The 6000-nt window shown below is 40.7% G+C and overlaps 1 long non-coding RNA gene across 1 annotated transcript in view; it reads left to right on the forward strand.

The window, feature by feature from the left end:
- LOC148125308 (uncharacterized) overlaps window positions 1-5376 on the forward strand; it is a 42228-nt gene extending 36852 nt beyond the window's left edge. The window contains exon 4 of the long non-coding RNA XR_015744331.1: window positions 5128-5376. This is a non-coding gene — a long non-coding RNA (uncharacterized LOC148125308). The remainder of the gene's footprint in view (window positions 1-5127) is intronic.
- The last annotated feature ends 624 nt before the right edge of the window (window positions 5377-6000 follow it).

The raw sequence follows: 6000 nt of genomic DNA on the forward strand, positions 1-6000 counted from the left end.
GGAATTCCATTTTTTAAAAATCAGAGTTCTGTGAAACAGATTGAATGTAATCTGGATTAAATCATATTTGAATTCTGCATGCTTAGTTTCAATCAAATTTTACACTGGTGCTTCCTTTTACTCTCTTTGGAAGTGATAACCAATAAACAGATTGTAAAAGGTGTGCTAACCTTAGCCCCTTTTCTGCTAATAGTGTTGTTTATGACCTTGAGTGACCTCCTTCTCTTTTATGATTTCCTTTCATTAGAACAACGTAATGTGTACAATTGAGAGTTTTTGTAGGAGCTTCTGTTGCACAATGTGTTGCTTCAGGATCAATATGTGATTATGGCTTGGAGTTATTTTTGTCTCTAAAGTTCACTCAGCATTTTTTCTAAATCACTGTTTCTTAATACTGCACCCATATATCTCCTGGTTCTTTTGAAAATGTGTAAATGAAGTCAGAACCAACGTATGGACATTTGTACTTTGGCATAATGTAAACATAGTTGTGGATGTTCAAGGTAAATTTATGAATGTTGTGGGTATCAATAATACTGAAGACTAAAGTATTATCCTGCTGTTCAATCTGTTTTTCTGAATATGTATGCATATATAAAATTTATAGTATGTGCACATATATCCACACTTTCATTTGAATGAGATTGAAACACAAATTTTTCAGATATTACTCCTCCATATCCACAATACACTGCAAGAGTTTGCTTTCCTCGTCCCCATCCCAGTTGCTAATTCTTTAATCTCTCTCCCTCATCACAACTGAATAAAGAAAATGCTATGCAATGTTGTGTGCGCAGCTTCTGTCTTTCTCTGCCATTTTATTGGGACACGGGCAGACATCTCTCTCCCTGCCCCCAACTCAGCCTGGTCTCCCCCCCACCTTAACTCCACCAGTATAGCAGTGAGCTGAGCATGTGTATCTGTGTGCTCGTAAAAGAGGGGGGGGGCGTGTAGGCCAAGCCTGCCTGTCGCCGGAGTTTTAGTTTGCATTCTGAAGAAAGGAGGAAGGGGAAGGAGGAGGGAGAAAGGAGGGAGAATGTCTTGTTTGTGGCTTGTCAGCAATTGCTTGAGACAAGCTTCCATGTGTGAAAGCTACTTGGCATGAATGCATGGGCCATACCAAGTGTTACGGCAGCAAGAGGGGGACGCAGAAGAAAACAGAGAGCAGACTGGAGCAGACAATAGGACCTTAAAGTATTCCCCCTAAGTCGCTTTGATGTTGTCCTGGTGTCTTGGTGCCAGGAGACCAAAGGACTTCAGAGAAAGGGTGTCGGTTGCCTTTTCTGTTTATTTCTCTTCACTTCCCTCCCCCCCTCGTTCTCCTTGGCGGAATGATTCTCCAGAAATTCTCCTCATAACACACAATTTAAAAAGAGAGAGAGAGAGAGAGAAAGAGAGAGAGAGAGAGGGAGAGAGAGAAATTGAGAGGGAGAGAGGGAGAGGGAAAAGAGAAAGATTGTGTTGAGAGAAAGAGGCAAAGGTAAGAGACAGGCTACAATTTTTCCTTCGATGGCAACAGGAGCAGCAGCCACAACAGAGACACAAGCACAAAGCTGGGTTTCTTTGCAAGGCAGCCTTGAGCTCTCCAGGCTTGGCATGGAGAGAGGGGCGGGAGGCGGGCACGCTAAAGCACCGGGGCTCGGTAGCAGGCGGCCGGTCCCTTCCGAAAGGGAGCCCAGGCTTGCGTGGCCCCTCTCCCTTCCTTGCGCGCTCGTTCCGTCTGTGATAGGAGTAGCTTTGGGTTGGCGCTGTTTATTATTACTTGCAATTGCGCTTCTGTCGCCCCATTCCCCGCCTCCTCCCTTGCCGCGTCTTTGGGCGAAGCCCCGGAGGAAAAGAAAGGGCGCTGTTTGGGGGGAAAGGGGAGCGCGGAAAAGCAAGAGGCTTCTGCCTCGCAGCTTCGGCGCTTAAAGGTTCTCCCTTTCCCGTCCCCCCCCACCCCCACACCGGGGTGTGTGTGTGTGTGTGTGTGTGTTCGTTCGTTCACAGCTCCAGACATTAGAGGACGAGGTTGCTGGGCTGGTCGCCGCGATCGCACCGCGAGCAACAGCCCTCTCGGCTCCCAGCGAGTGTGGCTCCTTTACCCAAGATCCAGCCCGGCTCCGCCGCCTCTGTGGCTGCTGCTCTTGCTCGCCTCTGCTACTAAAAGCTGGGCGATTACCCCACGGCTCGAGCGCTCCGACCGGAGTGTTAGGGGCAGGGAAGTAGGGTGGGACGGGGACGGGAGGACAGCAAGGGAAGAGGCAGTCCGAAACTTTTCCCAAAAGGGATGGCGATCCCAGCCCCCCGTGGCTCGGTTTCCCCTTGTGTGTGCGCTAGTTTCAAGGAATAAAGGATCACGCCCACCCGTGTAAATTGTTCCGTGGTACGGTGTTGTTTTGATGTTCTCGGGAAGGTCCAACTTGTCACGGCGTTTCACTACTGTGTTTAAAAATCGCATTTCAGAAAGCACGTTCAACTGTCTTTAATAAAAAAAAAAGGAGGAAGGGGGTGTATAGCTCAAGTGCATCGCTTGGATAAAGGACACAAAGCTTTTAAAAAAAATAGAAACCCCCCCCCCCACCTGTTGGCTTCTTGTCTTGTCTACTGTTGTCTTTTTGAAGCTTTACCAGACGATTAAAACTGAGAATGGGGTGGGAGGAGAAATCGGAATTTTTCACCCGCCTCTCTAATTGTACATATGTTAAAAAAAGAGAGAGAGAGAGATGCCAGGAAAAAGAAGATCATGAATCTTTTGTCATTGTTGCATACAGATTGTGTCTTTTTTTAATGTAGTGGAAGCATAAATAATTTTGCAAGGAAGCTTTATTTTATGGAAGAGAGGGAGGAAAGAACAATTATGAATCTGGGAGATAAAAAAAACATTTATTTAAGAAATGAGGTTATTTATCATTTTTCTAAACTGCTTCCCAAATGTTATGGTCTCCATATAAGAGAACTGTTTATTCATACTATACGGATGCTTTTGTGGATGTAACTTTGTGCTTTTAAGGTAGTCTTTAAAAAGCTAAAAGGGAATTACCACTCCCTTAAAAAAATTAATTACCCTTATTTTGTGTATTTTCAGTCCATTTAAAATCGTGATAACATTTAACTGAAGCTTGAAGTGAATTTCCTAAGGTCTCTGCTTTTATCATATGCCATCATTGTAGTATGTTTTATTTGGGGACAAATAACAAGAATTTGGAAATACATAAAAAAGTCTTGAATGGTACAGATGTTCAGAAGGCTAATACAACATGAGCCATACAGAAGCACACAGAGAGAAAGAAATGTATGTGTGTGTGTGTGTGTGTGTAGGAGATCATGCTTTCCCAGCCAAGGCCTGAAGGAGAACATTTGTGTGTGTGTGTGTGTGTGTGTGTGTGTGTGTGTGTGTGTTAAAGAATCTAAGCAGGATGGGAGAGAGGGGGAGGGAGATTAAATTGCCCTGAGACCCTCCTCAGTCTAGCAAGGAAAATGGAGGCTCCTTCTCTTTCTGCAAAGTGTAAAGCAGAAATGTCCAGCTTTGCTCCTAGTGTTCCTTCCACGTGTATATTTTCTTTGATAGTATTTGTGTTACTGGATGTAGCCCACATATTTTAGGAAACTTTACAATATGATTAGAGTGGTCAATAACATCCTGTGAAGTGAGGCAAGGCAGAGTTATAAATAATATTAAATTTAAATGTACTTCTAAGTACAGTAGAAAATTTTTAGAATATTTGAAGGAGTGCATGTTGGGGGGGGAATAGATAGAGAGAGAAGGGAGCAGTTTACCTGGATAGAAGACCTGTGGAGGTGAATGTGCTTGCACTACAGTGGTCTTAAATGTAATGCTTTAATATCTCTGCCACCAAAACTGCACATTTATCTATGCTATTAAGTATAAAGATTGTATATTTTTCATTGTACACATCAAGAAGCTTCAACTATTTATTCGAAGAAATATAGGTGAAATTACATAGATTAAAATATGCTCAGCAAAATTATACATTATGAAGAAGAAAATACACAATAGGAGTTTGAATATAGGATGAGTGGGCGATTCCGGTATAGGCTCAGTTAACTTCATAACCATTATTAAATATAAAGGTTGACATAAAAGAGGATCATTTGTCACTTGTTGACAATAAAAGTGACACTACTGTTTGTGGAAAGGGATTGGTACATTTAACAAATGAAGAGAACTGGGAAGATAGTGCTTATAAAAAGTGAGTGAAGACTTCAGAAGAAGCTGTGGCATAAATGTAATGAAAAAGCAATGATCTTCAATCTCTCTGCCTCTTACGTTAGCAACCTATTGTTGCTCATAACATTTCTAGATATTGTTGCATTTTGTCTGGTACTTGTGTTCACTTTTCTCATATAGATAATACTATTAAATGTGCATCTAATTTTAAGTGTTTCGCATGGATATGATTTGTGTCAGAATAAGCAATCCTCAAATATGAAATATTTTACTTCAAAGACTTCAGAGGTACATTTTCCAACAGTTTACTTCTTCCATGAGACAGACACTGGTAATAAGGAAAATTAATGTACTTGCTAATATTAGAGTGACTTTTTTTCTTTTGTTCTAATAGCAGGCATATCCTTCATCCCTTTAAAACTATATTGTGATGGCAACATTTTACATAAATATCTTAGAAAAATGTGGAAAACGTATCATTTACCTACTGGAGAAAGTAACTTTTGTAACTCAGTAAACTAATGGAGTATTGAGTATAGGTACGTGCTTTCTTCTTATAGTGCAATATAGGTTTTGGTCCATGAATTTGTTCAGCTAGAATAGAAAACTGTTTCACTAGAAATAGACAGCCAGTTTGGTGTACTGCTTCAGACACCAGCCTCGAAACCAAGAGACCTTGAGTTCTATTTCTGCCTTAGGCACAAAGCCAGCTGGGTGACCCTGGCCCAGACAGATCCATCCTCTCAACCTGGAAGCAGTACTGACTGTCAAACCACTTTCGAAACCTTTCCAAGAAAACTGCAGGGACTTGTCCTGGCAGTCTCCAGGGGGTATACACACATCCACATATCTACACAAAACATTTTCAGAAACGCTGTTGTTGTTGTTTTAATTTTGATCACCTGGATCAAGATATTTTACTTCTATGTGTTTTTTCTAATTTTTTCTTTCTCCAGGCTACAATTTTCAGCCAGTGCCATCTTCAACATTATTTCTGTTTTCCAAGAAGACATATACTGCATACATAAAACTAAAAGCAGAATGGATGTTGATTTCAACTGATTTTATCCTGATGAAAGCATCTCACAACTTCATTTGTTTCTTTTACAATGGTTAAATATGCCTAAAATGTGGATTTTTAAAAAAAAAATTAAAAAGCTTCTTAGCTAAGTCTATGTCGTATATTATTGTTTTCCATTAAGATTTCCCACCTGCTTGAATGTAGCCTGTAATGCTGGCTATCTATTCATGGCTCTTATTTAATTTCAATCTAGTTCCTATTAGGTAAATCACAAAGCTGAACAACAGTAATGTACTAATTGACCCCTTGGTAGCAGGCTGAAAATAAATGCTGCCAAGAAGTGTTAAGAGGAGAATAAAAACAGGGTGATGGTTCCCCTAACGTAGGAAAGAAAGTATGTTGAAGTTAGCAAGATCATAAACCATTTGAAAGTTTCATACTGCTGTTTTCCTAAAAGTAGATTTGAAAGGAAGTAAAAGGAAACCCTTGTACTAGATTTTATGTCTCTTTACTCTTTCAAAGTGATTGTTCAGACTCAATCTTCACTTTAACAATAATAAATTCACTGATTAGTTAGCTGAGGTAGAACAAGTACTTCCTTTCCATTTTATCTGATTTATGTCCTGTTTATTCAGAAGCAAAAGGCAGTCTAGATAGCCTTCCTCTTTCATTCTCCAGCACCATCACAACATAGCTTTGCTTCTGCGAAGAGGAAATGACTGCTCAAAAGTCACCTAGTGGGTGTCTTTTGCTGCTAGCTGACTTGAACTTACTGTTCCTGTGAAGTTCCTGTATTTACCTTAACAAT

Source organism: Pseudonaja textilis, chromosome 7 (assembly GCF_049901715.1).
Source record: "Pseudonaja textilis isolate UNSWEBS1 chromosome 7, rPseTex1.2, whole genome shotgun sequence".
NCBI classification, from domain to species: Eukaryota; Metazoa; Chordata; class Lepidosauria; order Squamata; family Elapidae; genus Pseudonaja; species Pseudonaja textilis.